Genomic DNA, 22,529 nt, shown 5'->3' on the forward strand with positions numbered 1-22,529 from the left:
CTATCTATCTATCTATCTATCTATCTATCTATCTATCTATCTATCTAACTAATAATCTATGTAGTCTTTCTCCTGAGCTACCAACTTCCTACTGGGCATTTGGAACAGGATATTTCATTAGTATCTCAAACCTAACATATGCAAAACAAAACTCTTTATCTTTTCCTCTAAACAACTTCCTTCCAAAATCCCCTCTTTCTATCAAGGGCATTGTCGTTCTTCTTGTAACTTGAATTCAAAATCTTCACATCATCCTCAAGTTCTCCCTCTCTCTGCATAAGTCTAATCAGTTGTCAAATCTTGTCATTTCTACCTCCAAAATATCTGTCACATCTGCACCCTTCTTTCTACTTACATGTCCATCACCCTTCTTTAGGCCCTCATGCCCTCTTGCCTGTACTCTACAATGAGCTAACTGCTCTCTCTGCTTCAAGTCTCTCCCCACTCCAAATCATCCCCCACCTCCTTGCTAAAGCAATTTTCCTCCAAGCACAGAGTTGGTGATATTTCTCTCCTACTCAATGAACTCCAGTGGCTCTCTTTTGCCCCTGGAATCCCATATAAATTTCTCTGTTTTATATTTAAAGACTTTGGCAACCTGGCCCCATTTTTATCTTTACAGCTTTATTTTTCATTACTCCCTTTCACAATTTCTGCAGTCAAGCCAAACTGGCTTTCTTACACATGGCACTCCATTCCCCACCTCGGTGATGGGTATCTTCTGTGCCTGGAGTGCACTTTCTCCTTACCTCCGCCTCTTAGAATTCCTCTTCTCCTTCTAGACTTAGCACAAATATTACCTTCTACATGAATCCTTTACTGACCCCAACCCCCATCTGCCTTCCCTCCAAATGACCTTATATCTATTTTCCATACACCTATAGAGGATTTGTACATGTTGTCTCTCCTAGATAATCTCCTCAAGGTCATTGCTGTTTACTTTATGGTTGTATCTCCATTGCTTAGCAACAGTGCCTTGCACTGAGCCGATGCTTAATAAAGGCTTGTTGATTGATTGATTAAAAGACCAAGGGCCATGAGACTTTGAAGATGATCACATTCTGGATAGAAGGCATTTGTTCATCATTTATGCAAAATTTTCAAAGCACAGCATGAATAAGTGACCTTAATAAATCAGCAAAGGGTTTCTTTGCTTGTAATCCTGGATTAGTGAGTTGTTTGAGCTTTCCTTTTAGAATATTTGATTAGGTATGCTTAGGCTAACCCTTAGCTTTCAGATTTCCTGCATTTTGGACTCCAATAAATCAATCAGTCCCTCCCTTGTCCTGTTATTCCTAATACTTAGAGATATCTAGGGGCCATCCAGTCTCTGCTTAAAGCCTTCCAATAACAGGGAATTCATTACCTCCCCAAGCAGCCCATTCCACTTTAGGGCAGGTCTAATTATTAGGAAGTTTTCCTTGTGTTGAGTCAAAATCTGCTTACACTACCCGAGAACAAATGGACCAAATGTACCCTGGTAAGTAAAGGTTTTATTACTATGGTAACTTAGCAAGTAACTTAGGAGCACAGAGTGTACTTCGTGTAGCCTGTCATGTGATTTAGAGTCAAGCATGGTTTAAAATAAACTGCTTCATCTAGAATGTTCTGGGATATTAGTGAAAGACAGCATGGCATAATGGAGCAGTACATTCAGAGTCTGGAGAGCTAGGCTCCCATCCTAACCTGGATATTTAATTAGCTGTATGAACACAGAGGGAATAACTTACCCACTCAAAGGCTCAGTTTCTTTATCTAAAATATCTAATATTTTCACTGCTTGTCTCATTTTGTTTTGTGTAGAAAATTCTCTGCAAACCTTTATCAGCCGTGTAGATGTGAGTTATTAATATCTTTTGACAAGGTTTAAAACATCTGCATGTATGTACACACACATACACATGTGTACACATATGTAATAAACACACAAATACATGTACATATACATATACACATATGTGTGTGTACTTGAGATAGGAACAATTTTCAAAATTTCACTTAGCGTAATTCTCATTCAGGACTTCTATATCCAATACTGTATCTACCTTATTATTCGGCCTTCAGCTGAAGCAAACAGTGCCCATCCTGGGAAATGCTGACTCCCTAAAAGTCTTGGGGCCAGGATTATCTATATCATTTTACATAGCATGACATGCTATGATCAAGTGGGGAATGGGGACATGATGGGGTATTAATTTTGTAAATATGTTTTTTTATAGGAGCCCATTAATTTTCTTTGACTTCTTGTTTCTGATTCCCAGAGTATTGCCACTTCTAGGATTGATCTACCTTTTAAAATTCCTGTTATGGGTGCGGCAATATGCTTTCATTTGGATTTAATTTGTAGCCACATCATTCTGTCTAATGGGAACCAAAATGCAGTCAAAATAATTTCCCAAGAAATAGCTGTCATTTGCAAATGTAAAGTTGCTCATTTTCACTGTGGATTTTGTGATGTTTCCTCAATTGCCTCATGGCTCTAAATCGGGCACCCCTCCAGTATTTACAGGCTCTGAGTTACAGAATTGTTTTCCTATTGAAACAATCCAAAGAAAAGCCATCCTGAAGCCTGCTGTCGGGCTTTTTAAAATGTCCTCTATTATCAACTGTGTTCTGTGAAGGAAATATTGGGTTCAGTCGATGAACTTGCCAATCACCAATGTACAGGGTAGGTTTTCTGCCAGAGAATGATTACTAGAAACCATCTATATTGGAATGGCTTCTGTGTACAAAAGGATCCTTTGGTGTGTGAAGAACATCAGACACAAAATGATAAGATAAAGAATAAAATATTAAAGAAAGAGTATGGGCACAGTAGATAGAGCACCAGGCCTGGGTTCAGGAAGATCTGATTCCAAAACTGGCCTCACACACTGACTAACTTTGTGACCCCAGGCAAGTCACTTAACCTGATTTGCCTCATCTATAAAATGAGTTGGAGATGGGGCAGCTAGGTGGTATAGTGAATAGAGCACTGGCCCTGGAGTCAGGAGGACCTGAATTCAAATCTGGCCTCAGACACTTGATCACACTTACTAGCCATGTGACCTTGGGCAAGTCACATAACCCCAATTACCCTCCAAAAAAAGCAAAAAAATAAAAAAGGAAAAAAATGAGATGGAGAAAGGAATGGCAAACCAGTACAGTATCTTTGCTAAGAAAATTCCCCAAAATGGTCATGAAGAGTCAGATACAACTGAAATGACTAATCAACAACAAATGATATAAAGAATATAAGTGCACCTGTGAGGCAGGACCTTTTTTTGAATGAATTTTTTTTTCAAACAAAAATATACTTTCTCAGGGGGTGGCCAGGTAGCACAGTGAGTAAAAACATTGGCTCCAGAGTTGGGATGACCTGGGATAGAATCCCGGCTCAGAAACTTAGTACCCACCCAAAAACACCTGGCTGTGTAAACTTGAGCAAGTTACTTAACCCCAATTGCTTAGGGGCGGCCAGGTGGTGCAGTGAGTAAGAGCACTGGCCCCAGAGTCGGGATAACCTGGGATTGAATCCGGGCTTAGATACTTAGCACCCACCCAGAAATAACTGGCCGTGTAACCTCGAGCAAATTACTCAACCCCAATTGCCTAATATAGATATAGATATAGATATACTTTCTCTCCCCACTCCTACCATTTAGAAATCAAGAAAAACAAAAGCCCTGTTACAAACATGTATAATTAAGTAAAATAAATTCCTGCATTGACCATTTTTTTTTCTTTTTTTGGAGGGGGAAGGAAGGGCAATTGGGGATAAGTGACTTGCCCAAGGTCACACAGCCAGTAAATGTATCAAGTGTCTGAGGCCAGATTTGAACTCAGGTCCTCCTGACTTCAGGGCCAATGCTCTATCCACTGTGCCACCTAGCTGCCCCGACCATGTTTTAAACAGTATATTTCAATCTGCATTCTGAGTTCATCACCTCTTTATGAGTCCTCCAGAATTGTGGCTCACTGTTCAGTAAGTTGTTTAGTGTTCCTCAATCTTTCAAAGTTGTTTGTCTTTATAATATTGTGGTTATTATGTAAATTCATACATTATCTTTCTGATTCTGCTTGCTTTACTCTGTGTCAGGTCATATAAATCTTCCCAGGTTTCTTTGAGACCATCTTCATCATTTCTTACAGCACAATAGTATTCCATCACATTCATATACTATTCCCCAATTGACGGGCACCCCCTCAGTTTCCATTTCTTTACCATCACAAAAATTAGTGCTTAAATATTTTTGCATAAATGGGTCTTTTTCTCTTTCTTTGATCTTTTGGGTTGATAAACCTAGCACTGGTATCATTGGGTATGAATAGTTTAAAAGCTTTTGGTGTCTAAGTCCAAATTGCTTTCTAGAAGGACCAGAGAAGTTCACAGTTCCACAAACAATGGATTAAGGTACCTATTTCCTCATAGCTCTTCCAAAATATAGAGACAGGGTCTCTTTTACATGTTTCTCATGGTACGAGGCCCTTTGCCATTGTTTAATAAATCTTACTTGTATTTTCTTCACCTTTATTAATATAGTTATCAAAGGATATGAACAAAGTTTGTAAGAATTATGACTTTTGTTCAACCATATGAAAAGCAACATGTAATAATGGACAGAGAATTGGTATTAAAGCAGGAAGAGCTGGGTTCAAGTCCACCTCTAATACATACTGGCTACATGATCCTTGGCATGCCACTCAGGGCTATAGACAACACCGTAAGTCTCAAGAGAAGGTGTTCACATTGGTAGTTGGTAGATGGAGTCACCTATTCTTGGACTTCTCTATACCAGTAAAATTAAATGTCAAATTTCTAGCCCTATGAAGGATTATTCCAAATGACTAAGAAATGCAAATCAAAATAAATCTGAGGCTTTACTTCAAGCCTAGAAAACTAGAAAAGATGGAAAAAAAAGTCAATAGTTCAGGGGCTGTGGAAAGACAGAGACATTAATATTTTATAAATTTGTTCAATCATTTTTGAAGCAATAGGAATTACACTTTTTTTAAAAGTCTTTGACTCAGAGATCCCATTGCTAGGCATATATATATACCAAGGATGACAAAATTCAAAAGTAATATCCCATATGCACTAAAATAGTCATATAAGTACATTTTCTAGCAGTAAAGAATTGAAAACAAAGTAGGTGCCCATCAGTTGGGGAATGACTAAATAGTGTTACATAAATATAATAGAATGTATATTCCAACTGAACAACAGTGTAAAATGAATATGAAGAATTCAGAGTAGAAGAAAACATATAAATTCACGTGGAATGAAATAAGCAAAGCTGATGAAGCAATATATCCATTAATTACAACACTGTAAAAGGAAAGATTACAAAATGAAAAAGAACACTGTTAATTCTAATGACCAAACATGGATTCAGAAAAGAGTTGAGAAAATGTACTGCTCTCCCTTTGCAGAGGTGGGAAGTCATGAAGGTGGAATATTGCACATACTATCCAATACAGTTAATACATTGTTGTTTCTGCTAAATTTTTTTTTCTTTTTTCTTCTTTGTTAAAAGATATGAAGGGAGGAGAGATGCCTTTGGAAAGGAAGATAAAATAAAAATAAATCAATCAACATTTTTTGGGGGGGCAGTCTGACTTTATTAGCCAAGGGCAGGCCTGGCCCCTTAGGTGCTCTTGGGGGGGGCGTGTCCGCTTCTTCTTCACCACCACTGGCTTCTGGCTCCAAAGGATGGCGCTGGCCCTGCACAGAGTGGCCATGCGGAGGTCTTTCCGGTACTTATTCTTGCAGATGATAATTAATCAACATATTAAACAAAAAATAATAATAGTAGACATTTATCAAGTACTTTATGGTTCACCAAACATTTTATATCCACGATCTCATTTGATACAACTTTTTTTAAGTCAATCAACATTTTGTAAGTACCTACTATGTGCCAATCAATTTGCTAAGCAGGATAGGAAGAACAAAAGATAGTTCCTGGTCCCAAGGAGCTCAGAGTGTAATTGGGGAGTCAGCAAGCAAACAACAAGGTACAAACAAGGACTATACAAAATATATTAGCAACAAGCAATAGAAGGAAGGCACTGGAATTAAGGGAAACCAGGGAAAGTTTCCTGTAAGAGGTGGCATTGTACATATGTTCCATTATTCTCTTTATTTTTTGGACAAAGACAATGAAGTTCAGAAAGTTCAAGGGGTTTGTTGAGGCATACATAGCTAGAATCAGAGGGAGAGTTGAGCTTGAGCACCAATCATCTTTACTACAAGTTCACTTTATTTTATTTAATTTACTGGATTATATTCCTTCTGTGACTTCCTCACAATAATGGGATCAGCATCTGTGAGTAACTGGACCACCCCCAAAGAGGAAGTAATTACCAAAAAACAATCACATCATTTTAGAATCCCATGAATGACTTTTCCGTGAGCTTCTGTGCCGAGTGCACAACAAATTTATGCTTTTTGACCTTAACTGGGCCTATATTGCTACACAGCAATCCTTTTACTCATCTCCTAGGTTTTCTTTATTGCATTCGCCAAACCTTTTCCACTTTTCCAACCAACCTCACTTTCAGTCTCTTTATCCTAAATTGATGAAAATATCCAGAACTTCCAATGGGAACCCAGCCTCGCTTCTAGTCTCCTACAAATCTTGATCTTTCATGAATCCTGTTTTTCTCTTTCGTGTTCCATCTGACTATCTCTACTGGTCTAGATCTAGTCTATCCTAAACAAACCCACCCTTGATCTCCCTGATACTGTACTCTATGCCATGATCTCAACTCTCTCTTGTCCTTCATTGTTGCTGTTTGTCGTTTTTCAAAGAAGACCAGTGACAATTATAGATGATGTCTTGACATCCGTGCACATTGGACTTAAGTGAGGCAGAGTTGTACAAAGCTATTAGCCTCACTTTGTCTTCCAGAGCCATCGAAGTCCAGCGGCAAGACAAAAATCAAGATCACTGGCAAAGGCCCAGGATACCAGGGATGACCTTGGAATCTTCAATGGTTGATCAAACTTGGAGAAAGTCAGCTTCTACTAATCCAGTATACTGAAAATGTTCCTTGTAGAGACAGTAATGACCTCCATAATCTAATGACTTTTTTTTTCAGTTGGCATTCTATCTATCCTATCTGCAGCTTTTGACACAACTGACCATTTCCTCCTTTTTTTTTTTTTTTTGCTTTTTTGGAGGGCAATTGGGGTTACGTGACTTGCCCAAGGTCACACAGCTAGTTTTTGTGTTGTGTCTAAGCCCAGATTTGAACTCAGGTCCTCCTGACTCCAGGGCCTGTGCTCTATTCACTGCACCACCTAGCTGCCCCCCATTTCCTCCTTCTTGATCCTGTTCCCTTAGTGTGTCAAAAAGCACCTTTAAAATCCTTATTGTGTGCCTTAGAACTGTGCTAAGCTCTAGGGATACAAAATAAATCAAAAGATAGTTCTTGACTCCAGGGAGCTGTCATTCCAATAGGAGATGACACAGTAAATAAATATAGATACACATAAATAAATAATAACAATAAAGATATATATTTACATATATATGTATGTAGACTAGATGAGAAGTAATTTCAGAAGGGAAAGCATTAGCAGCTTGGGGAATGGCAAAGGCCTCAATGCAGAAGTTGCAGTTTCAGCTGTGTCTGCAAGGAAGACATGGGAGTGATGGGACAGCATTCTGGGCATAGGAGATAGCTAGTGAAATGACAGTGAAAAGGGACTGTAATGTAATACCAAGCAAAGGCAACTTCCCAGGTTCAAAATACCAGCATAGGTGCTCTCTATTTTATTCAGTAACAAACCCAGAACAGAGAAGATCAAAACATGACATCATTCAAAATACAGTGTTTACTAAGTATGATTAAATAATCTCCAAGTACTACCCCACCCCAGGACTTTCCAATCATTCAATCAATTACAAAGTCCCTGTTCTAAATACTACTCCACCCCTAGGCTATACCTTCTTTTGGTCCACCACAAAGCCCCTCTTCTCAAATGGAGATTAGTTTCCAAACATAAGTAAAATACATTCATTTGCTCAACCATAGAACACAAAAAGGTCAAAAGTTCCCCACCCCTGGATCACAATTGAATCTACCCTAGAGTTACATCAAGTTTAAACACAGCACTTAATACCCAAATGGAGGTCTTTTCTTCATCTTGACATGAGGCAAGTTCTCAGCAATCTTAGTTCCTGGGGAGACAAGGCTTAGCAAGGCCATAAGATACATTGCCAGTCCCTTCATGAATTTATCCTCTGTCTGTAGAACAGTCCTAGAACCCCTGAACACATTAGCAAGGCCCTCTCCCAGGATTTCTGTAAACATACAACAAGAAAATCCTTCTTCAGGGCTTCTGAACCAACAGAAAGGCTCCCAGACCCCTGCAACAACAGCACTGTCCTTCACCAGTGGACAGTATTCATTCTGTCTGCCGGACAGTCTCCAGACCCCTGCAACAACAGTACTGTCCCTCACCAGTGGACAGTATTCACTCTCTGTCTGCAGGACAGTCTCAGGCCTTCTTAACCAAATGCCAGGTTCCAGGACTTCTTCAACAGGACAGTCTTTCACCAGTGGACAAATCTGGCAAAATAACATCAAAACAGACAGACAAAGTACCAGCAAAACAGCCATGTCTCCTCAGTCCTTGGCAGCTCAGGGGGCAGGTCTCAAAAGTCCAGGGCAATTCAAAGCGGCCACCAGCAATCTCTTAGTCTCTCTCTCTCCACGAGGTGCTGCTTCCAAAAAAAAAAGATCTTCCGCCTCTCCCCAGTGTCTCTCCAAATCTCCGTCACCAGCTCCTCCCACTTCAGGACTTTCTTTTCACATCAACAAGCCCATCCCACAGGTGGGATTAACAAACTCTGGGTTTTAATACAATCAATTTGAAAACCAAGCCAATACAGGGGAATCTTTAATTGCCATTACTATCACAGGGACTCAGGAGACAGAGTATCATCCAGAAGGAATAGCAAATAAGCCAGTGTAGTTGCATTGTAAAGTATGAAATGGGATGAGTATAAGGAGACTGGAATGGTCCTGGCTGATCTTTTGATTCATTTCCCTCTATGACCATTCCTTTTCAATTTCCTCAGGCTGATCTTCATTCCAACAAATTTTTTGTTCCCCATAAAAAAAAGGAATTTATTCTTAAATAAATAATAAATACAAATACGGATAGGTAGGTGACACAGAGGATGGACCGCCAAGCCTGGAGTCAGGAAGACCTGAGATCAAATCTGGCTTCAGATACTTACTAGCTGTGTGACCCTAGGCTTAATCCTGTTTCCCTTAGTTTCCTCATCTACAAAATGAGCTGGAGAAGGCAATGGCAAACCACTCCAGTATCTTTGCCAAGAAAGCCCCAAATTGCATCACAAAGAATAGGACATGACCGAAACAACTGAACAATAAAACTACAAATAGGAAATCAGACAGTCTGGGACCACCCTTTCCCCCACATCAGCTGGACCTCCTTCCTTTAGCCCTCCTGACTTCTCTCAGGGACTCTGATAGAAAGAGGTCCACATTAGAAGAGGGGTGATGGGGCAGCTCCCCTGGGGCCTATTTCCCCAACAATGTTACTTTTTATAAACTAGGTATGGTGTTCACTATCTTCCTCCCCTCCCCCAACTCTTATTGTAAAGGAATATTTATTGATTTCCTATTATGTGTAAGGCCCGTGTGTGACAGGTGTAGTGTCGTGTGATGTAGTGAATAGACAGCTAATTCTGAAGTCAGCAAGACCTGGGCTCTATCCTACTCATGACACATACTGCCTGTGTAACCTATGTCTCCATATTCCAGGCAACCTCTGAGGCACTGAGCAGTTGATTTGAACTGGGAGATGAAGTTTCCTCACTTGGATTTCCATACACCATAGAACTGAGAGGTCTAATAGAAAAAGAAAGATGCTGGTCACTGGGGATTCAGAGACAAATGGTCCCTACCCTCAAGAAGCTTATATTCTATTCTTCTAACCACTTCCTAAATATGGATGTCATATGACTTCAGATTGCCCTTGGGATTGAATGTGGACCTTATAGTTTTGGTTAAACAGTGGCAAATTACATATCACATCCTGCAACTGATTCTATAGCACCAAAATTCTGACAGATTTAACAAATGAGCTGGATATGCCATATCTTTTCTATCTTCCCTATCTAAACTCAGTGAAACACTTAAATGTAACTTGATAGGAGAAATAAGAAAGTATTCACAGAGGCTGACTAATGATAAATCTTTTAATATGTCTGTCTTAAATCCTTCTTGGAATTACTCTGAATCCTTATGGAAAAGTTCAGTCATAAGCCTTTTAGGCACCCCAGCTTCTAGCATAAGTTCTGCCAGGACATGGAGAAATCCAAGAGCTAATTTGAGATCCATTTTTTTTGGATCAACACTTTGAAATATGTACTGGAGTACACAGAGGGGTTGTCTTTATGAGATTGTCTCCACAAACCAAGATAAACTTAGTAGAGATAAATCCTGGGATACTGACTATAGTACATGGAGGTCAAATGATTTGTCCAGAGGTCAGCAGGTGTCAGAAGTGGAATTTTAACCCACATCTTCCTAACTTTAAGCCCAGCACTCTATCTACCCTACCCTATTCCAAACTTTCCTAATAATATCAAGGGCAACACCAACCTTCCTGTTCTCCAAGCTGAAAACCTAGGTGTCATCCTAAACACCTCAGTATATCTCACCTCCCCACATCCCATCTGTTGCCAAGGCCTGTAGATTCACTTATGCAACACCTCCCCTTTGACATTACCACCATCCTGGTACAGGCCCTCACCTCTTCATACATGTACTGTTATGAAAGGCTGCTGATTGGTCTACTACCACAAGTCTCTCACCTACTATATAGTCTATCCTTCAGCTTCCAAGGTGATTTTCCTAAAGCTCAGGTTGGATCATGTCATCCCCACCCCCTCAAAAAAATTCAGTGGTTCCCTATCACATTCAGGATCAAATATGAAATCTTCTGTTTGTTTTACTTCCTAGTTATCTTAGTCCTCTGCCCAAGACAGCGTGGAAATCTGATATAGCCTATACATGTACAATCATATTGACCATATTTTCACATTAGTCATGTTGTAAAAAAAAAAGAATCAGAACAAAAAAACATGAGAAAGAAAAAGAGAGAGAGAAAATAATACACTTCAATCTGCATTCAGACTCCATAGTTCTTTTTCTAGATGTGGACAGCATTTTCCATCATGAGATTTTTGGAATGGTCTTCGATCATTGCATTGCTGAGAAGAGCTAAGTTTATCAAAGCTGGCCATCACACAATATTGCTGTTACTGTGTACAATGTTCTCCTGGTTCTGCTCACTTCAGTCAGTATCAGTTCATGTAAGTCTTTCCAGGTTTTTCTGAAATCCACCTGTTCATCATTTCTTATAGCACAATAGTATTCCATTACATTCAGATACCACAACTTTTTCAGTCATTCCTCAATTGATGGGCATTACTTCAGTTTCCAATTCTTTGCCAACACTAAAAGAGCTGCTATAAATATTATTGTACATGTGGGTCCTTTTTCCTTTTTTAAGCTCTCTTTGGGATACAGAACTCATAGTGGTATTGATGGATCAAAGAATATGTACAGTTTTATAACCCTTTGGGCATAGTTCCAAATTGTTCCCCAGAATGCTTAGATGAGGCCTTAGTCTTTTCTTTAAATACTCTTTTAGGTTTTGTTTAATAATTTTTCAGTCAGTCCAACTCTTCATGAGCGCATTTGGGGTTTCCTTGGCAAAGATACTAGAGTAGTTTGCCATTTCCTTCTCTAGCTCATTTTACATATAAGGAAACCGAGGCAAACAGAGTTAAACGACTAAAGGTCTAAGGCCAGATTTGAACTCAGGAAACTGTGTCTTCCTTTCTTCAGGCATGGTACTCTATCCACCGCACCATCCAGCTACTCCTTAACTTTTAGGGTTACCTAATGCTTATTGACTTCCATCTTGACTTCCTCTGGAACTTTGCATCCCAATCAATATTCTGGCTTACTGGATAGTGGACATTGTCTAGTGCCCAGTTTCAAATCTCACTTCAAACACTAGCTGTTTGTGGAGAATTCTCTTAAACTCTCTCAGTCTCATTTTCCTCATTTGTGAAATTAGAAAAATATCAGCTACCTCAGTGGTTTCTGTGAGGATCAAGTGAGATAATGAATATCTTAGTGTTTTACAAACCTCAAAGTGCACCAGAAATGTTAACCATTATGCTATGATGACCCCAATGTAGGCAACCTCTGGTTTTTCATCTTTTAATGACCACATTTTTACTCTGCTGTCTCTCTTCTTTCCCATTCCCATTTATGTCTTTCAGTCACTGGTCACGGATGTTCTAGGGATCCCGAAGGACCTCAGGCAACAGAACCTAACCCTCTCATTGTACATGTGGGGAAACTGAGGCCCCCCAAAAGGGAAAGTGACTCATCCAAGGCCACATACACATATTAGTGGGTTCTTCAGTGAATAAAATCATGTCACAAGCCTTCAAAGCATAAAAATAAATAAATATATTTGTTATTTTGTTTTGCTTTTTCTTATCTATACACTGATGCTGATGAGAGATATCCCAGATTTATAAGAAAAAATGTCTTGCTGCTATTTTTCTTATTATGCTATTTTGTTAAATTATTTTTCTTTGAATAATTTGTGTTCTCTGACTGACTATTTAAGGTGAACAATGGTGGAGTTCATAGCTTTAGGCATTCAGACTCAGAGAGTGAATTAAATTTGGAGTAGCAGTTTGCTGGTAGGCCATTGAGCATGGGATCTGAGGGGAATATCAAATCTAAGGTGGTATATCAAATTAACCTAGCATTCATGACCCTCTACATTCTGGTCCCAACTTAACTTGGGACAGCTTTCTCGTATAGTAATAAGAACTTCATTCATCCTGCATTGGGAAAAACAGACTACTTGCCATTTCCCAGTACTTTCCCACCATTACCCACCTTTATCCCCTCTGTTTCCCAAACCAGAAATAGTCACACTCCACATCTCTGCTTATGGAAATTTTTCCCTTCCTTTCAAAGCCCTGCTCAGGTACCACCTTTTCCCTCAAACCTTCCTTGGTAGCTTTAACTATCAAATCCACAGCAGCATTCTATTTGGATCTCTTGTGCACTTACACTATATCACATCTTGTAGTTATCTGTGCATTTTTGCTTATTAATTGTAGCTTGTTCCCTCCCCACCATTGCCTTATATATTAGGGCCTCAAAGGCAGGGACAGTGTCCCATTTACTCCTTACCCTATGCATTATACCATGGAAGTACTTAGCAAAGGTTAGTTGAATTGAGCAAACACATTCCATTTTCCTTAAATGTATACCTGTTTTCACATCTATTAGCTCATTTGATTCTCTCAACAATCCTATGAAGCAGGTAAACAGGTATTATTATTCTTGTTTTAGAGACAAGGAAATTGAGCCAGGGCAGAGTGACAGAGTCAGGTTAGGGGCTCTGGGGTTCTAAGCCTGAGGCCCACATTCTTTCCACCGTGCTTTGCCTAGAAAGATTACTAAACTGAGAAACAGGTGACCTGGGCTCTACTTTGGACTCTTCCAATAACTAGCTATGTGCCCTTGGACATTTTAATCTCTCTGGGTCTCAGTTTTCTCAGTTACAAAATGAGGGATTATTTTAAAGTCATTTCTAGACTGAATAGGTGATCATCAGAGTCCAGGTTTTGTGACACAGTTGTCATTTATATTACACTCCCTTTCCAAGGGGAAATATATTACTTATTTAAGTCCTCTCTCCTCAAAGGCACGTGTGTGTGTGTGTGTGTGTGTGTGTGTGTGTTGGGGCAAACTCCACAACCAACTACTGTATTAGGAAATATTCTAGAGCTCATACATTTGGGCATTAGCACATAGGGAAAGAAGGCATGTTTGTGGTGAAAGCCCCGAAGAAAGAAGTTTTGAACCCTGGTGGAAATGTTCCAGCAGTTGAAGGGTTAATCCCTATTTCTGTACAAGTTAGAAAATAAACTGATATAATGCCTATCAAAGTTTTGACCTAGGAACACAAAGAATTTAAATTCTTTTTCTTATTAACTTCCTCTATTGTGTTATGATAATGAATAGAATGATTAAACTAGCCAGCTTGTTGAAATATGGGCAATTATAAGGGGAACCTGGTGCTCATGGTAATTATTTCCTATCTGTTAAAGAAAAAAAAAACTTTCGAACTGGTCTTTCCCAGAAGTGATGGGGAGTACATGACGTCTGGGATCAGAGTGGTCAGGTATGCAACCTTTGTGAATAATACTGTTCTGCTAATATTTACCAAAGACCACAAGTTCCTGTATATTGAGGATCGAGGTGCTAACCTATTGTTTGAGAAAACTGAAACTTTCTTTGGAAAATCTGTGCAAAAGGAAGTTCATTTGCCTGTCTATTTATAACTGTCATACTTTTTTTTTTCCTCTGTGAAGAAAAAAAGGAGCTCTGATTTCCCACTGAAGAGATTTAATGATGAGAAAACTTTCTACCCAGCAGCTTCATGTCTAAAACACTCAGTCATCATTTGGGCTAAAGAGAAGAACTGATTTCCTCCCCCTCTGTGGAACAATATCTCAAAGAGATTCTTTTTTTGAGATACTCAATGTGTGATACCTAGAAAAGTTCACATGCTCATGGGCAAAGGAAGCAGCTGCGTGGGCTGAGGGTGAGAATAAATGTCTAGCGGAGTGGTGCCTTTAGATAATACTCAGGAGCTATGGCCATTCTTAGAGGGGAGAATACGTGTTTCCATTCACAAGCATTTATTAAGCATTTTCCTATGAAGCTCTCAAGCACTGGGTATATAGAAACAAAAATGAAATTGTTCACACCCTCAAGGAGCTTCTAAGAATATAACCTTTGTATGTCTATAACCTGGGGTTCAAGACTACTTTGCATATGATTCTCCTCAGTGGTGGAGAATGGTACCCCATGTTTCATGCTTGCATGAAGGTCAGAGTTGTTGTGAGGTTAGGAGAAGAGACATCTTTGTACTTTTGGTTTCCGTTATTGAGAGAGGACTCATGGGGTTCCACAAACCTTTCAGGTTGAGATTCCTGGTCCAAGGAAAGGAATTCAGGAAGAAGCTGTCATAGAGAGGAGCTAGTGACTCAATCATGTTCCTATCCCCAGCTTATCACTTAGAGAGTCTGGGAAATTTCCCCTGGGTGAGATTGAGAACTTTCTTTACCAATAAAGTTACCCAATAAAGGACAGAAAGGGCTTGTACCCAAGCCCACAGATAGTTAAGAGACCCCCTGTCTCTTTCATGTGCTTCCCCTTCCCCATGGTTCTGACTATACTGCCCTGAGTAGGATCCCATAAAGGGAGAGTTCAGGACTTTCTGCTGTCCCAGCTCCAGCTGCTTCCAGCCTCAGTTCATCGACCAGAAATCACTCTAGTGCCCTGGCTGGTGGGGTTCCCAGCATTCTTTCCCAACACTTCCTTTTGCTAGGAATCTAGCCTTGTGACTCTAGCTCCTTCTGGTACACAGACCTGCTCAGCTCCAGAATTTCACCCGGGGTCTTTCTCTTTTTTTGTCTCATGAAACTGTGAGGAAAAAAAAATGACTTTTCCTATGAGCACTGGAGGCCAGTACATGGGAATAGGAGAAAGGGTTGGAAAGCACTGTTCTGTCACATTGTCTTGGGATACATGCAACTAGGGGACTCCCCTATGTTAGCAATGATTGCGAAAGAGAAATCACCCATGTGGACCTCAACACTGGAGATGATCATCAGGACCTCCATATAGATCTAGTTTAGGGAAGAAGCAGATATAGAAATTAACTTGAAACTTCCTTCAGTGTTGGTGCATGTTGGTTGGAGCAGGATATCCTTGGCAGGAATCATAGGGCAATGTGTGGAACAGTAAGGAAGTGAAGGCAGGTAATGCTCTAAGAAGCTTTAAGATGTTCATCTATGTTTTCCCAGGACTACCCCTCCAGTCTCCCACAGTGTCGTGCATGTGCTTGGCTGCTGCACTGGGTCCTAATAAACTACCTCCTGGGGTAAGAAAAGAACTATCAGCTGCGTAATTGCTCAGACCTTGCTGCTAAGCTTTGAAAAGTTGCAGAAAAGAGGAGAGTGACCACAGGACTGGTAAAAGGAGTGGGTTTTTTTCTTCCAATTTTCAAAAAGGGGAAGAAGGGAAACCATTGTTAGAGTAGTGAGTTTAACTTTGAATCCTGGCAAACTTTTGTATTGACTTATTAAAGTGTAACTCAGGAAGATTTGTTTCTTTCTTCACAACCCCACATAGTTTATGTAATCATGGAAAGTAAGGAGCAGATAATGAGCCTATAAATGAATGAATGAAATAGGAATTTATCAAGTGCTTATTGTGTGCCAAGCACTGAGCGAAGCAGAGTGGATGGAAATAGAAAAACAGACAGTCACATTTCTGGGGCTTATATTCTAATCAGGGGAAACAACATACCTATAGAAATGTTTATCAGGGGGGATGCTTTGGAATGGTGTACAGGGCCATACATGGAGAAGATGACACACCACTTCTAGGCACAATGGCAGAGTTGATTTGACTATGGTTCCACAACTGGAATACTGAGGAACAGGAAAAAACGGTATGAGTGAGGACTTGTGTCAAGGCTGTCAAAAAAACAGCCACAGAATAGAGAGTGAAGGAAAGCATTACTGGGACCTGCCCAGAATAGCGACTGGGTAAGGACATCACCAATCAGGGCCCTAGGAGAGAAAGACTTGAAACCTTCAAGGCATGATTTCTGATCCAGGAGACAAGGTAGTTGGTGAGGCTATTGAGAAGATGATTGGAGAGTAGGAGTGAAATGAAGTATGGTTGTGACCATACTTGGTGAGAGATGGACAGGTATTAATATGTTAATTTGGGCAGATAAGTGGCACATTGGATAGAGTGATGGGTCTGGAGTCTGGAAGACTAATCTTCCTGAATTCAAATTTGGCTACATAACCCTGGGCAAGTCACTGAACTCTTTTTGCCTTGGTTTCCTCATCTGTAAAATAAGCCGGGGAAAGAAATATCAAAACACTCCAGTATCTGTGCCAAGAAAACCTCAAATGGGGTTGTGAAGAGTTAACCTCAACTGAACAACAACAATATGCTAATTAATTTCAAAGAATATATATGCCCTGTCATTACTTTACAAAATGTGAAAAGTTGTCAGATTAAATAGGAAGGGGGTCTGGTCATTGGCTAGGTGAAGACTGGCTATACCCCAGGTGACCCTTAAAAACAAAGCCTTCTAGCCCTTAAGATAGTTCAAGAATTCAAAGCAGGGAACAGTTTTGTGAAGTATGACCTTACACATCTGTAGATCTCTACGGAGCTGGGAGAAGACTTTCTTTCAGCCACCATCATTCATGTAGTCATGGTGCCCTGCAGGAGACATTCACCACACAAAGTGGGTACACTTTGGAGCCTGGGAGCTGATGCATTCACTCTCCTGGCACAGACACATGCATAGACAGACAGGCAGGTTTTGAGGCAGGAAAATGCTTCAAGGAGTGTGACTTCTGGCAACAGGGAAAGGCATCCACCATGAAGACAGAGACCTAACCCTAGCACTTGGAAGCTGGCCTGTGGAGACAAGTAAGTCAATGGAGTCCTGATGATTCCAGAAGAATGATCCTGTGAGCAGGGACGCTGCATCCAAAGGGAAGCAACATTAAGGCTCTATGAGAATGACATTGGGGCCCTCCAGCAGCAGAGGATGAGTTACCAAGGCCTACATGTGGGTCACCACCACTGTCTGTACTTATTGTTTCTTTCCCCATGGGTCCTACTGCACGTATTAGTGAGAGAGCAGACCTCCTGTGTACTCTGATGTATGGGTTAGGAATAGATGTTTTATAGCTACTGATCTTAGTAAAAATATCTTTGCTTTCAGTTAATTGTATGTCCCACAAAATGAATGGTTTGTGAACACAACAAAGGGAAGCAGTGATCATTAAACGCTGCCATGGGTACATCAATAACTAGCCATGCCAACATAATTTCTCTTCCTTAATTTTTAACATAAAATTACTAGCCAGGCAGATGAGAGAAATGCTGAAGACAAATATGATTCTATTTCAACCAAGCCTTTGACATAATATCCTTGTGAAGAAGATAGAGACCTGTGAGTTCAATGAAGGTACCATTAGATGGGTTTTGAACTGTTTGAACAGTGCCAGTCAACAAGTGATCATTAATGGATTGACGTCAAGCAGCAGTAGCAAGAGGGAAGACTGCCCTACATTCTGTGAGTTCCATTTGTATCCATGCAATGTCAAGAGATCTCTAGATATAAAGGAAGCCACTAGGAATGTGAGGCAGATCCCCAGCGAGGGAGGACAGGAACAAGGATTACACAGGATGAGAAAGCATGAGCAGATTGTGATCTGCACCATTGCAGTGCCCATGTGGATGAACTCATAGATTCATCAAAATATTAGAGTTGGGGCAGGTAGGTGGCACAATGAATAGAGCATTGGCCCTGGAGTCAGGAGGACCTGAGTTTAAATCTGGTTCAAACACTTGACACTTACTAGCCATGTGACCTTGGGCAAGTCACTTAATCCCAGTTGCCTTGCCTTCCCCCCACCCAAAAACAACAACAAAAACAATTGGGAAATAGTTAACAACATAAATAAAAATATTTTAAAAAAATATTAGAGTTAATCTGAAGGCAGTTTCCTAGTGGATCACCCAGGAACTCACCCTCAGTTATGCTTTGTTCATCACTGGAAATTTGTGTGTAGAATGCTTTAACTTTCTCCTTAGTATGGAAGCCAAACCAAAAAGAGTATGTGGGGGGGGGGGGAGGAGTGGAATGAATAGTCTTTACCTAGAACACAGTATTTATTAAACTAAGTGCACTAGGCTGAAAATACCAAGAGGGTAAAACAACACTAATCCACTATTATGAATTGGGTTGAAATAGGCTACTTTTCAAAGTATCTTAATGCTCTCAGAGAACTTATAATCACATAAAAGAAAACTACAGGACAGATCAAATGGAGCTGTTGCCAAAGAGTTCACAGATAGCCCTTCTTCCCAAGATACCAAATTTTCTGTTGTTGTTTTGTACCCTACCCTCCCTTTTTTCTCAAGACCTGACCTGTTTTCCCTAGATATGTAAGTTTTCCTGGCTAAAGGACTCCCTTGCCATTGAACTAACAAAAGTATGCCCCCCCAATGTTGTTTTACTGCGACACTAACCATCGTGGGGAAATGAGAACCCCCTTCATCTAGATCAAAGGCACCGCTAAACTGTGGATGTCCTTCAGCCCGAATCATGAGACATTAGAGAGTCTCCCAGCTCCATAGGCTCTATATCCCAGAAAGGCAAGACAGGACCAGAGCCTGCACATAATCACCATGGGGGAACAAGGGGAGTTTCCAGGCCAGATAAGCCCCATGGAATTTCTGGGTCTTTCTAGAACTTCTCATGGGAGGGCCGTAAAGATTTTCATTTGGACATTTGTAATAATGAATTACAGACAGACTCATCAAATTTCAGAATCAGAAGGGATATCCTCAGAGGTCATCTAGTCCAGGCTATACCTATAAAAGGACCTATTCTGTGACACATTTGACAAGTAACCATCCTCCTCTTCCTTCAAAGCCCAGCTCAAGGATTACCTCCTCCTTGAACTTTCCTTGATTTCCCCCATCTAGAGAGAAACTGTCCCTAAATTCCTCATGCCACTCTCTCATACCTACTGAGCTAATTCTAACTTGTATTATAATTATTTTTGTGTGTACCTTAATACACTGAGAACTGGATCGTGAGTTCACTGAGAACTGGTATTCTGTTACTTATCATCTTTGTATCTTCAGAACTTTGTTTAATTTCTCAAAAATTGTAATAGTAACGAGAATTTGAAGATCTTCCCTGCCCCTTGGACCCTTGATAGGCTTAAGTGAATTAGAGGACCTTCCCTGATTTGAAAATAAACTCTGCCCCCTAAAAGGCTGAATGTGGTCACATGGAGCCTGTGGTGGGAGGTTTGTTTTTCAGGAACACCCACACCTTGTTACTTTGTGATTGGGCAGTGGGTCACTAGAGTTGTGATGTTCTTTGACCCTGGAGTAGGCTATATATACCCTGATGTGAGGTTTTGGTTTGGGGCTCACTTTGGTAAGAGTTGTATGATATGGCCAGATGAGACTCTGGGCACGTTGAGCCCCCCGCTTTGAAAACCCAGATGTTGGTGCTTCTCTCTCTGGTAACTAACTAGGTATGGATGTAATGGCCAGACACCTGGAAGCCCTGTCTGCTGGTCTGTTTCTCTGTTTGTACTTTTTGTCTGCCTGTCACTTCTGTTTGTATTCTCTGAAGTTCAGGGTGCTGACTTTTTCCCTTGAGCTAGGTAAATGATAAATGTTTGATTAAAGTAAGATTATGAACCCTTTTTGAGTTGCTTTCCTTTAGAAAAGAACCTATGCTAGCAGCCATCCTGGGTATGTTAGGGTGCTTGCTGCTACAAAAATAGAGAAAATGTAAACGTATTTGTTGAGTTGAAAATTTTTTTTGGAAGTAAAGAGATAGATCTATATCACTTAGACCCTGATGGTCTCAGTTTTCTCATCTGTAAAATAGTGATAATACTTGCCCCCCACCTGCCAAGGTTGCTATGAAGATCAAATGAGATGATAAAGGTGAGGTGCTTGACAAAATTCCTGGCACATAGTAAGTACTATATAAATGTTACTTGTTACTATTATTATCATTATTACTATCAAAGGCTGTCATCTGGGAAGGGCAGATTTGGATAGAATGCAACAGTGGAAAGCTTTTAGCATATAGAGGCAACATGAGGTTAACATTCAGAGGCAGAATGGGATAAATCCTTGGGGCTCATGGGAACCAGATCACTATTGGTCAATAATTCTACCCATAGGTGTCCCACAAGTCTCTGTCTTAAGCCCTCTTGTCTTCTCCCCTTATGCTGCTTTACTCAGTGATCTCATCCACTCCCATGGATTTAATTATCATCTTAATGCTAATGATTCTCAAATCTACCCATTGAGGCCTAATTTCTCTACTAATCTACAGTCAGACATCTCAAACTAGATGTCCAATAGATGTATGAAACTCAATAGGTCCATAACTGAACTCCTTGTCTTTCCCCCTAAACCCTTCAAACTTTCCTATTACTGTCAAGGACACTTCCATCCTCCATTCAGTCACCAAAGTGATTTTCCTAAAGCTCAGGTCAAATCACTGACATCTACTCAATAAACTATAATGACTCTCTATTACTCCCTGGATCAAACACAAAATTCTCTGTCATTCAAAGCCCTTCATAACCTATTCTTCCACCCCTACCTTTCCAGTCTCGTTACATTTTCCTGCCGTGTACTTTTTGGTCCAGTGACACTGGCCTCCTTGCTGTTTTAGGAATAAGACATGCTATCTCTCAGTTCTAGGTATTTTAAATGGTTGTCCCACCCACAACCCACTATGCCTCCCTTCCATGCTTGGAATGCTCTCTCTACTCATCTCTACCTCCTGGCTTCCCTAGCTTCTTTCAAGTCCCAATCAAAATCCCTTTTTCTGCAGGAAGCCTTTCCCACCCCCTCTTAATTCTAGTGACCTTCTCCCTTGAATTATTTCCTACTTATCCTCTATATAGCATATTTGTACATATTTGTTTGTTTGTTGTCTCCCCCATCAGACTGTGAATTCCTTGAGGGCAGGTCTTGTCTTTTGCCTCTTTTTGTATTCCCAGAACTCAGCACAGAGCCTGGCATATAGTAGGCGCTTAATAAATGTTCGCTGACTGACAATTTGGGGTCAGTGAATGCCCATTAGGTACATCCAATGACATAACTAGTTTCTGAGTGTCCAGGAAAAATGAGGTGTGCTCTAGTTGGCCATACAATGATGCTCCAGTATCCCCCAGGGAATATTGTAATTATGGGACTTCAGGATCATAGAATTATAGGTTTATGGATTTAGAGGAAAAGATTTTAGAAGTCATTTAGTCTAACTTCTTCACTTTGCAGATGAAGAAAATGAGCCTCAGAGAAGTGTAATGACTTTCTGATGTCACAAATGGTGGCAAATAGAAGAGGTCTTTCAACTCCAAATCCAGTGATCTCTGATATTTAGAAGGCCTATACCAAGAGAACCAGATTAGATGCCTTTTTCAGGTATAACTAGAGGAAGAGGGTGCAACTAAATGAAGGATAGAGGCAATCATAAAAAAGAAGGCTAAACCAGAAGGAAAAAAAAAATACAAGTAACCTAAAGTGGGAATGCTAAGAAAGAAACTTCTTTCTCCCACACTTAAGCCTATCTTTATCTACTATGGGAATTTGTCCAGAATTCGAAACCCAAGATTGTGTCTATTACTGAATCAACAAGTATTTCTTAAGAGCTGGGTACCGGGTTAGGTAAAAGCGACTAAACAATATCTACTCCCAACGAGTTTGTTATTAGTCCTTCATTCTTAAAGAGGACCAGTGACATCAGGAGGGTGATGTCTTGACTTGCAAGTGAATTGGATTTAAACGAGGTTGAGCTCTGTAAAATC

General features: G+C 40.3%; 1 long non-coding RNA gene across 2 annotated transcripts in view; it reads left to right on the forward strand.

Annotated features, from left to right (window-relative positions):
- Positions 1 to 20,473, forward strand: part of LOC138145155 (uncharacterized) — a 27,622-nt gene extending 7,149 nt beyond the window's left edge. The window contains exons 2-3 of one of the 2 annotated variants that reach the window (XR_011164125.1): positions 12,321 to 14,251; positions 15,942 to 20,473. This is a non-coding gene — a long non-coding RNA (uncharacterized lncRNA). Of the gene's footprint in view, positions 1 to 12,320; positions 14,252 to 15,941 lie in introns of those variants that run through there. The other variant, XR_011164126.1, reaches the window with a different exon arrangement.
- Positions 20,474 to 22,529: the final 2,056 nt, after the last annotated feature.

This window comes from Petaurus breviceps, unplaced genomic scaffold, assembly GCF_028583685.1.
Source record: "Petaurus breviceps papuanus isolate PSGF00001 unplaced genomic scaffold, PetGlider_PUasm1.0 90730, whole genome shotgun sequence".
NCBI lineage: Eukaryota > Metazoa > Chordata > Mammalia > Diprotodontia > Petauridae > Petaurus > Petaurus breviceps.